An 11,341-nucleotide genomic window follows, 5' to 3' on the forward strand; every position below is an offset into this window, starting at 1 on the left:
AAGGCGGCACTAAACCGCTGAGCCACCTGGGCTGCCCAAAACTCTTATTGAAGTTTTTTTTTTAAAGATGTATTTATTTATTCATGATAGACATAGAGAGAGGCAGAGACACAGGCAGAGGGAGAAGCAGGCTCCACGCTGGAAGCCGTACGTGGGACTCGATCCCAGGTCTCCAGGATCACGCCCTAGGCCAAAGGCAGGCGCTGAACCTCTGAGCCACCCAGGGATCCCAAAACTCTTCTTTTAAAGAAGAAACTTCCATCATCAAATTAAGGCTCACTCTGAGATGAGTAAATTGAAGCTCTCTGGGCAGGCTTGCATTTTTACATGAAGGGCAGATGTAAGGTCGCTCTGCATCCACTTGTGCCTGTTTTCCCAATGACAGAAAGATATCCTGCCACATGTTCTAAAAACTTGTTATCTTATGTCAAGCAAGAAGGAAGGGAGGGAAGAATTTTATGTGATTAAAGATTGGGAGACTTTCCAAACCACTTAAAGTAGCCACTGTCCAGAAGATATCCAACTTAGCTACAATAAGCGAGGAACAAAAACTTTTTAAACCAAAGTATAGGGATCCCTGGGTGGCGCAGCGTTTTGGCGCCTGCCTTTGGCCCAGGGCCTGATCCTGGAGACCTGGGATCGAGTCCCACATCGGGCTCCCGGTGCATGGAGCCTGCTTCTCCCTCTGCCTGCGTCTCTGCCTCTCTCTCTCTCTCTCTCTCTGTGTGACTATCATAAATTAAAAATAATAATAAATAAATAAATAAATAAATAAATAAATAAATAAATAAATAAATAAACCAAAGTATAGCTCTAGTATCTTTATAGAAACTGGCTGATGGGATGCCTGGGTGGCTCAGCGGTTGAGCGTCTGCCTTCAGCGCAGGGTGTGATCCTGGAGTACCAGGATGGAGTCCCGCATTGGGCTCCCTATATGGAGCCTGCTTCTCTCTCTGCCTATGTCTCTGCCTCTCTCTCTGTGTGTCTCTCATGAATAAATAAATAACATCTTAAAAAAAAGAAACTGGCTGAAGGAATGAAGATCCAATTCTACTGGACCTTTCTCCACAATGAAGGAGATAATGAGGTTTGTTTGTTTGTTTTTTTTAACCACAACTGAGATCTCATTTATTGCCACAGATGTACAAAATAAATAACCCAGCATCACAAAACGTGTTAAATATGGGCCCATTTATACATATGTGGAAAGATGTGAAGCTATATACAAGTATGAGTTTTTGGGGGTCTGGGCCATTCCCAGGTGGAGGAAAGGAGAGGTAGCACCATTTGTTCCTTACTGTGAGCATGTGCGGAGGGAGCCCTAACAAGGTCCCAAAGGGGAAAAGGCTATGAGCATAGGAAGCAGTCACCATGGAGTAGGGCTGGCCTGTCCCCTCCTAGAGGACACTGGAGCCAGGCCAGAAGCCAGAGCCCTAGAGCTGTGGAGGAGGACCAGGCCCATCTGGAGAGGAGGCGAGGTGGGGGCCGGGAGAAAACTGCTGCGAGTACCCATCCTGTCTACCTGGTGGCCAGGGCTTGTGTGCTGGGTAGGGATCAGGTGGGAAGGAGGGAGGGGACAGGTGGATGTGCTCCCGGGAGGGAGGGGAGCTCCCTGGCACAGGAGGAAGCCTCCCGGTGGTGGGGTGGTGGTGTGGCGTGGCGTGGGCGTGACGAGTGCAGAGCAGCGGGAAAACGCGCTCCCCCAGGGGGCCTGGCCCCTGGAAGGCGAAGAGTAGGTCTAGGGAGCGGCCGTCATAGAAGGCTACTCAGCCCCGCTCCCAGTCAAGGTCTATGCGGATGCGCCACGGCAGGGGCCCGGCGCCACCCAGCGGGGTGGGGTCAGGGGCGGTGAGGGCCCACAGGTGGCCGCCGCGACCCTCCACAGCCCACACGGCCCCCGCAGGGCACAGCCCCACGCGGCCCTTGCGGCGCAGTGACTCCCCGGCCGCACCCAAGGCTTAGCGGCCCTTGGCTTCATCCTCGTCCTCTTCGTCCTCCCCAGAGGAGGCTGGGCCCAGGCGGCATCCGTGGTCTCCACCTCCCAGCAGTGCCGGCCAGCCCCAAAGCCCCATGTGCCCAGTACCGGCGGGAGCTGATCAAAGCCCGCAGGACCATGGGGGGGGGGGCGGGGGTCCCGGGTGGGAGGGCTAGCTGGACACTGTGGTGGTCCGCGGAGACAAGTAGGGGGCGGTGTGCAGTACCCAGGTCCAGGGTCAAATCCGCTACCAGTCCGTGGAGCATGTTTTTTTTTTATAAATTTTTATTTATTTATGATAGTCTCACAGAGAGAGAGAGAGAGGCAGAGACACAGGCAGAGGGAGAAGCAGGCTCCATGCACCGGGAGCCCGACGTGGGATTCGATCCTGGGTCTCCAGGATCGCGCCCTGGGCCAAAGGCAGGCGCCAAACCGCTGCGCCACCCAGGGATCCCCGTGGAGCATGTTTTTGACCACTGGATAGTCTTCGGGGAGGTCATCATCTGAGTTAGATGACTTGGGTGTTCGGACATCAAATCTCCTCCACGTCTTCCTTACATCCTCTCTGCTCGGGTCCAGGCAGCCCATCGGGGGGATGCGGCCCCCTCGGCGCCGGAGATAATGAGTTTTAACCAAATTTAATACTCGATTAAAAGGAACTGAAGTATGAGGAAACATTTCAAATGATGGGGTGGAGAACGATGGCTTTTGCAATGAATTGTACTGAGGCACTTAGCCATTTGAAGGGGGAAAATCTGAATTCCCACCATATTTTTTGCTCTGGAATAAATTCCAGCTTAAAGGTTTTTAAAAAAAAATTATTTATCCATGAGAGACACACAGAAAGAGGCAAAAACACAGGCAGAGTAAGAAACAGGCTACCTGTGGGGAGCCAGATGCAAGACTCCATCCCAGTACCCCAAGATCATGACCTGAGCCAAAGGCAGACGCTCAACCACTGAGCCGCCCTGGTGCCCCTAGCTCAAAGATTTAAGTGTAAAAGGTGGAACCATAGAAGTAGTAGAATAAAAATGGGTAGGTGCTTTTATCATCTGGTCAGAAAGACCATCCATCTATTCATTTATACACTTCGCAAATACTCATTCAAACACAGTGTCTATTCTGTGCCAGCACTGTCTTAGGTGCTGGGACAGCATCACTGAACAAAAGGCTAAGAGTGCCTGCCGATCTGGAGCTAACATTTCAGTTACAGGGAAAGACAGTAAACAATCTAAATCAATCAATCCATCAGTGTGTTTGAAGTTGAAAAGTGCTATGTAAGAAATAGAGTGAGGAAGGAAGGTCTGGAGTATGGAATGAAAGGGTGCAATGTTGAAACGGTGGATCACAATGGGCTCCATTAAAGTAATATTTGAAGCAAAGATAAAGAAGGGAGTAAACTGTGTGGATATCTGAGGGAAAGTATGCCAGAAAGATGGAAGCCTACCAGCCATGTTGTTCTTGTGGGACCCAAGAAATTCAGAAAATGTCCCCAACCCCGGCCCCTAGATAAGCATGCCCTGAGGCCTGTAGCCCAAGTCAGTTCCAAGAAAAACCGCAGAGCACGTCCTATATTGGAATGAGGAACTAAGAGCTTGAGAAACTCCCCCACCCTTACTGGAAATCCCCTAGACCAGCCCATAAAAACCCAGCTATAACCCACCTTGGGGTCCAAGTCCCTGCTCCGCTGTGACGGGTACACTTGGACCCAAGCTCGAGCTTGCTAATAAACCCTCGTGTGCTTGCATTGGTGTTGGCTCCTTGGTGGTTTCTCGGATTCGCAATCTTGGGCACAACATTTGGGAGCTCGTCGGGGATCTGAGAGACCCCTAGGACCCCACCCAGAGGGTCCCATGCCTGGTGAGTGCACTCAACTTTTTCTACCTTTTGCGCACATATTTTCTGAGAGTTCCATGCTGTATTTCTACCTGTAGGAATTCAAAACTGTTAAAGGTCGACATTGGCTTAGGAGGACGCGCTGGCAAGCTGTCGACCAGGGGTCTTGGGAGACATCCCTTGCCCCCGCCAGGAGGACGAAGTCCTCATCTGTGAAGAGGGCCAACTGCCATTACGGACAGCCAGCCCTTCAGTTTACTTTCTGTTTTGTCTCCGTGGCCGCATTGGAACGTTTGTCTGTGTTACTGTGTCCTTGTTAATCGTCATAACTGTCTGTGCCTTGGTGTGGACTGGGGACATAATGGGACAGACACAAACCACCCCCCTGTCTCTTATGTTCTCCCACTTCTCGAACATTAGGGAAAGAGCTTATAATCTGAACACAGACATACGGAGAGAGAAATTTCAAACTTACTGCATGTCAGAATGGCCAACCTTTGATGTGGGATGGCCCCGAGAAGGAACTTTCCACCTACAGGTTAAGGCTGTGATCTTCAGGAATAAACCAGACAGCCACCCTGACCAGGTGCCCTGCATCCTGGTCTGGCAGGACATGATCGAGAATCCCCCTCCTTGGCTGAAACCATTTTTACCCCCCAAAGCAGGACCTACCAAGATTCTAGTCCTGTGAAAGGCAAGGCCGAGAAGGAGACTGACTCTAAGACCAAAACGCCCCTTTATCCGGTCTTGCAGGATTCCTCTCCAGAGGACCTGATTCTCTCACTGCCCTACCAGGCACCCCCTCTCCCTTCCGCCCCTCCATTGGAGGCACCAGGGGCTGCAGAAGGGGCTCCACCCCTCCCTGACAAGGGAGTTCCTGTGTGCCAGCCAGCAGCAGAGGCACACCAACAGAGCCACCGGGTGGCCCCACCTCCAAATGTGGGGCCGGCCTACTCCACTGCTCTTCCCCTCCACACCATGGGGCCTCCCGTGGAGACCAGAGAACAACCAATGTTATATTGGCCGTTCTCCACCAGTGATTTATATAATTGGAGAACCCATAATGCAAAGTTCTCTGATAACCCGAAAGATCTAATCGGGCTTTTAGATACTGTTCTCTTTATCCACCAGCCTACTTGGGATGACTGCCATCAGCTCTTGCAGGTTCTCTTCACCACCAGAGAGAGAACGAATTCAGGTGGAAGCCCGGAAGTCTGTCCTGGGAGAGGACAGACAGCCGACTCAAAACCCAGACCTCATAAACGCTGCCTTCCCCTTATCCCACCCTACCTGGGACTACAACTCGGCTGAAGGTAAGGAGAGACTCCGGGTCTACCACTAGACTCTAATGGCAGGTCTTAAGGCTGCCCCGCACAAGCCTACCAATCTGGCCAAGGTATATGATGTGAGACAAGGTAAGGATAAGAGTCCAGCAGCCTTCTTAGAGAGAGTCATAGAGGCTTTTAGTCAGTACACCCCTATGAACCCAGAAGCCCCAGAAACAAAGGCTGCAATTATCATGGCTTTGGTTAACCAGGCTGCTCCAGACATCAAAAGAAAATTGCAAAGAGTAGAGAGACTAGGAGAGAAGAGCTTGCAAGACTTAGTAATAGTAGCAGAAAGAGTTTATAATAGAGAAAGTCCAGAAGAACAACAAACTAAACTAAGCGACCGGCAGACCCGAAACCTGGCCAAGATCCTGCTGGCCACAACCATGGATGACCCACAGGAAAAACGGAGGCATCTCAAGAAGCTGGCTTCAGGGACAAGTAAGGAGGATGGCCCTGGTCCCCATTGGGAGCGCCCTAAACTGAACAAAAACCAATGTGCTTATTGCAAAGAAGAGGGCCACTGGGTGAAAGACTGCCCTAACAAAAGACCTAAGGCCCCTGACAAGATCTTAGAAATGGAGGACCTGGACGACTAGGGGAGTCGGAGTTTGGCACCCCTCCCCGAGCCCAGGATAACTCTCAGAGTGGAGGGGCAACCCGTTGAATTCCTAGTGGACACTGGGGCACAACACTCGATTTTATTACAACCCCAAGGGAAATTGGAAAGCAAGACTTCATGGGTGCAAGGGGCCACGGGCACCAAACAGTACTCATGGACTACCTGAAGAACTGTGGATCTTGGCATGGGCCAGGTATCCCACTCCTTTTCATAGTCATCCCTGAGTGTCCCTACCCATTGTTAGGTTGGGACTTGCTCTCCAAGATGGGGGCACAAATTCACTTCCACCCCGAAGGGGCAAAAATCCTAAACAAGGAGGGGCATCTGATTCAGGTGCTTGTCCTAGGTCTAGAGGACAAATATCATCTCCACCAAATGCCCTCAGCCCCAGTGACTGACATTGACCGTTGGCTGCAGGAATTTCCCCAAGCATGGGCAGAAACTGGGGGAATTGGGCTGGCCCGGCACCGACTGGCCATATACATAGACCTAAAGCCGGGGGCAGACCCTGTCAGGGTCCGCCAATCCCCCATGCCTCCCATTCGTGCTACGAGCAGGAATCACAACCCACATACGGCAACTACTGGACTCGGGCAGTAGTCTTCTACTGTCTGAGAGGCCTTGCCAATCGGCATGGAACACTGCCTTGCTGCCGGTGCGGAAACTGCACTCTAACGATTAAGTCAACCGGCAAGTAGAGGATATATACCCTACGGTCCCAAACCCATACACCCTCCTCTCCACCTTGCCTCCAGACAAAACTTGGTATACGGTATTAGATTTAAAAGATGCCTTTTTCAGCCTGCCTTTAGCACCCAAGAGCCAAGACCTTTTCACCTTTGAATGGACGGACATTGAAAGGCATCAATAGCCAGCTCACCTGGACACGACTACCACAAGGATTCAAAAATTCACCACCATCTTCGATGAGGCCTTACACGAAGACATGGGTGAGTTCCGTGCCAAGCACCTTCATTTGACCTTATTGCAATATGTGGATGATATCCTGTTGGTGGCGGAGGACCAGGACACTTGCCTGTGAGGCACCAAGGACTTATTCCAGACAATAGCAGCTCTAGGATACTGGGCCTCAGCTAAAAAAAGCCCAGATCTGCAGAGCAGAGGTGAGCTACCTAGGGTACAAATTAAAGGATGGACAGAGGTGGTTGATGGATGTATGGAAGGAAACTGTCCTAAGGATCCCACAGCTGCAAACCGTCCTCCAGGTACGTGAATTCCTGGGGTCAGCAGGGTTCTGTTGATTATGGATTCCAGGTTTTGCCGAGATGGCCAGACCCCTCTATGAGGCTACCAGGCACCAGCAAAATTTTGAATGGACAGAGGCCATGAACACAGCCTTTAATGACCTTAAACAGGCCTTGCTGTCTGCCCCGGCTCTCGGGTTGCCCGACCTAACCAAGCCCTTCTACCTGTATGTGGATGAGAAAGACAAGGTGGCAAAAGGGGTCTTTGTCCAGTACATAGGTCCCTGGAAGAGACCCATAGCCTATCTTTCCAAAAAGCTGGACATGGTGGCTGCTGGGTGGCCCCCATGTTTAAAAATTATTGCCGTGGTGGCCACTATGGTCAAGGACGCAGACAAGCTGACCATGGGGCAAGAACTGTATGTTACCACATGCTATTGAAGGGGTACTCAAACAGCCCCCAGACCGCTGGATCAGCAATGCTCATATGACCCATTATCAGAGCCTACTGCTAAACCCCACCAGAATTTTATTCAAGCCACCGACAACCCTGAATCCAGCAACACTACTCCCTAACCCAGACTGAGACCCCCCTCTGCATGACTGTCAAGAAATTTGGGCACAGGTGCACGGAATCAGAGCTGATCTCCAGGACCAGCCACTGCTGAACGTGGATGCCACCTGGTATATGGACGGCAGCAGTTTTGTCCAAGAAGGAATCAGATAGGTGGGGGCAGCCATAACCACGGAAATGGAGACCATCTGGGCAGAGCCATTGGCAGCCAGAACATCGGCTCAATGGGCAGAACTGATCGCACTGGCCAAGGTGCTAACCATGGGAGAAGGTAAATGAATAAACATTTACACCAACAGCAGGTACGCCTTTGCCACCGCTCATATCCACGGAGCCCTTTACAGAGAGAAAGGGTTTCTGACAGCAGAAGGAAAGACTATTAAAAACAAAACAGAGATCCTTGAACTCCTGAGGGCCCTCTGGCTGCCCAAGGCACTAGCTACCATCCATTGTCTGGGACACCAAAAAGCAGATACACTAGTAGCTAGGGAAAACTGGCTAGCCAATTCAAAAGCAAAGGAGGCAGCCCTTTCAGTGACCCAGATCTTAACAACCACACTACCCGATCCAGGGGCACCGACCCTGCTGGACACCCCCAACTATACTGATGCTGACTTACACTGGATCAAACGCTTGCCTATGACCCAATGCTTGCGTGGCTGATGGAGAGCCGCAGACTCCAGCATCATCCTGCCAGAGGAACTAGGATGGCGAGTCCTATACAAAATGCATCGGAGTACAGAGGTGTTCCCCACCAAGCACGAAACAGTGCAAATGGTGACCAAAAAGCTGCTGGAGGACATTCTGCCAAGGTATGGATTTCTTTCCAGGTCAGATCTGACAATGGACAAGGGTTCATTTCTAAGGTAACACAGGGAGTAGCACAAATACTGGAGGGGGGGGGAAGGGGGCAGATAGGAAATTACATTGTGCTTACAGACCCCAGAGCTCAGGTCAAGTAGAAAGGATGAATAGGACATTAAAAGAGACCTTAACTAAATTAGCCTTGGAGACTGGCGGGGACTGGGTGACTCTCCTCCCCTTTGCCCTATATAGGGTGAGGAATTCACCATATAAGATGGGACTGACTCCCTACGAAATCATGTTTGGTATACCCCCACCTATCATTCCTACCCTGAAACCCAAGGTGCTTGCTGAGTTCAATGACCAACAACTTATTTTCTCCCTCCAAATGTTACAAAGAGCCCATGAGCAGGTATGGCCTAAGCTGAGGGCCCTCTCTACGAGACTGGGCTGCCCCCGGACCCCCATCGATATCGACCATGCAATTGGGTGTACATGCGGAGACACCAACAGCAGATGCTCCAACTTTGCTGGAAAGGACCCTACATTGTGATCCTGACTATGCCCACTGCTCTCAAGGTCGACGGAATAACTCCCTGGGTCCACTACACCCACATCCGGCTAGCTGATCCACACACCATACTCAAGAACTTTGTTCCAGAATGGAAGAGTCAGCCCGACAAGGACAATCTGTGTCAGGCCAGGGGCTCTGCATAGGCACTCCTCCACGCCACTACTAGTGGCTTTTGTCAGGGACCGGGTTACCAGATTCTGTGCGTTACACAGCCTGTAAACAGTACTGGGTATCATCTACCGCCCCAAAACAGTTGGTGGGCCTGTTCCGAGGGATTAAATCCCTGCGCTCACGGACAGGTTATAAACAGAACTGGGGGCTTCTGTGTGCTGGTTCAACTACTCCCTAGAATCATCTCAATGGATGGACCGGGTACCCACGGGTGAAATCCCATCTCTGTTGTCACCATCGCTACCCTGCTAGGAATTAGTTTGGCTGGCATAGGAACAGGTATTGCTTCACTGGCCACCCAAGCTTCCCACTGCAAAGGTCAGGGAAGGACTGGCTAGGCAAAAACAAGAGCGAGAGCAGCAACAGGGGTGGTTCGAATCCTGGCTCGATCATTCTCCCTGGCTAATTACCTTGTTGCCCTCCCTAGCTGGCCCCCTCATCCTCCTCCTCCTCCTTCTGAAGGCAACAATACCAACCACTGAACTTTCAGGACCCATGATTGGGTCCTGCATTGGGTTCCTCTGAAAAGGGGGGAATGTGGGACCCAAGAAATTCAGAAAGTGTCCCCCACCCCTGGTCCCTACATAAGCACAGACTTGATCCCAGGACCCTGGTATTATGACCTGAGCCAAAGGCAGAGACTCAACCAACCACTGAGCCACCCAGGTGCCCCAAGGGTCAGGTTTTTATGCAGATTTAAGTCATTACCTTCTCCATTAATAAGAATTTCTAGCGATTTAGAGACATCCTTTTCCTGGTACACAGTGGGAGACACCCTAATGAATGGAGATTCCCTTATAAATGTTAATATGTCTGGGCCCCTGGGTGGCTCAGCCGGTTAACTGTCTGACTCATGATTTGGGTTCAGGTCATGATCTTAAGGATCCTGAGATTGAGCCTCACATCGGGCTCTGTGCTCAGTCTGGAGTCTGCTTGTCCCTCTCCCTCTGCTCCTCCCCCCATCCCACCCCTGCTCTCTCTATCTCTACCATAAGTAAACAAAAGACTTTAAAAATAAAAATAAATGTTAATGTGTCTCACAAAAAGGCAACTTCTACTTGGGTTTTTATTTTATTTTTTTATTTTAAAGATTTATTTGTTTATTCATGAGACACACACACACAGAGAGAGAGAGAGAGAGAGAGAGGCAGGCAGAGACACAGGCAGAGGGAGAAGCAGGCTCCTTACAGGGAGCCCGATGCGGAACTTGATCCCGGATCCTAGAATCACGCCCTGAGCCAAAGGCAGATGCTCAACCTCTGAGCCACCCAGGCATCCCCTACTTGGGTTTTTAGAACTTCTCTTGACTTTGCAGTTCTTAAAAAATAATCATCTTAAAATAACCCTTTTGCCAAAGAGGCCTATTTTGAGGTGGCAAATTCTGCTCCTTCGCCTTCTTTTTTTTTCTTTTTTTTTAACGATTTTATTTATTTATTCATGAGAGAGAGAGAGAGAGAAGAGAAGAGACATAGAAAGAGAGAGAAGCAGGCTCCGTGCAGGAAGCTGTGTGGAACTCAATCCCAGTACATCAGGATCATGCTGTAAGCTGAAGACAGACGCTTAACCGCTGAGCTACCCAGGTGTCCCTGCTCCTTCACCTTCTACTTGGACTGAAATCAACAGGCTTGAGCAGAGGAGTGATTTACCTGTCTTGCCTCATAACAGTATCACATTGGTCACTCTGTCCAGAATACACTGTAGGGAACAAGAGTGAGAACAGGGACCAGTGAGAAGACTATTGTGATAATGCCTGGGATGAAGGGGACAGCAGTGGAGGTGGTGAGAAGTTATTATGTTCTAGATATACTTTGAAGATTGAAGCAAAAGGACTTTCTGACACAAAATCCAGATGGCATGAATAAAAAGACTGATTCATCTGAATATAAGGGCATTCATTCATTCTCAAATGTCTGACAGGCTCATTCTTTTCCAGTAGGTCTTTAAATATTAGAGTTTTTTCCCTCTTATTGCAGGATCCTCTCACCTTTTCATTCTGTCCTCTCTCCTTAGGTAATGGTATCCATTCCCAGAGTGTCCACTACAATAAATATCCTTATGACTCTGGATTTATATTTCCATGCCAGATCTCTCACTTGAGCTCCTCAACCTGCACATCCAACTTCCTGTCACACATTACCACTTGGCTGCCTCAGGTTCATTAATTCATTCCCTGGCTGAATATTTATCAGATACCTACTATGCATTAGTCACCAAGATTGGGACTTGCATTGTTGGGGAGGAAAAAATCTCTG

At 50.2% G+C, this 11,341-nt stretch overlaps 1 long non-coding RNA gene and 1 pseudogene across 3 annotated transcripts; one reads left to right on the forward strand and one right to left on the reverse strand.

The window, feature by feature from the left end:
• Positions 1 to 1,433: 1,433 nt before the first annotated feature.
• Positions 1,434 to 3,429, reverse strand: LOC100688211 (annotated as a pseudogene).
• A 227-nt stretch (positions 3,430 to 3,656) lies between these two features.
• On the forward strand, positions 3,657 to 10,970 carry LOC119878087. 3 transcript variants are annotated; one of them, XR_005386460.1, is made up of 4 exons: positions 3,657 to 3,835; positions 4,943 to 5,124; positions 6,108 to 8,352; positions 8,744 to 10,970. It is a non-coding gene; the product is annotated as an uncharacterized LOC119878087 (long non-coding RNA). The 3 variants fall into 3 exon arrangements; XR_005386461.1 differs by having other exon boundaries at positions 6,563 to 8,352; XR_005386462.1 differs by having other exon boundaries at positions 4,967 to 5,124.
• The last annotated feature ends 371 nt before the right edge of the window (positions 10,971 to 11,341 follow it).

The sequence above is a fragment of the Canis lupus genome, chromosome X (assembly GCF_011100685.1).
Source record: "Canis lupus familiaris isolate Mischka breed German Shepherd chromosome X, alternate assembly UU_Cfam_GSD_1.0, whole genome shotgun sequence".
NCBI classification, from domain to species: Eukaryota; Metazoa; Chordata; class Mammalia; order Carnivora; family Canidae; genus Canis; species Canis lupus.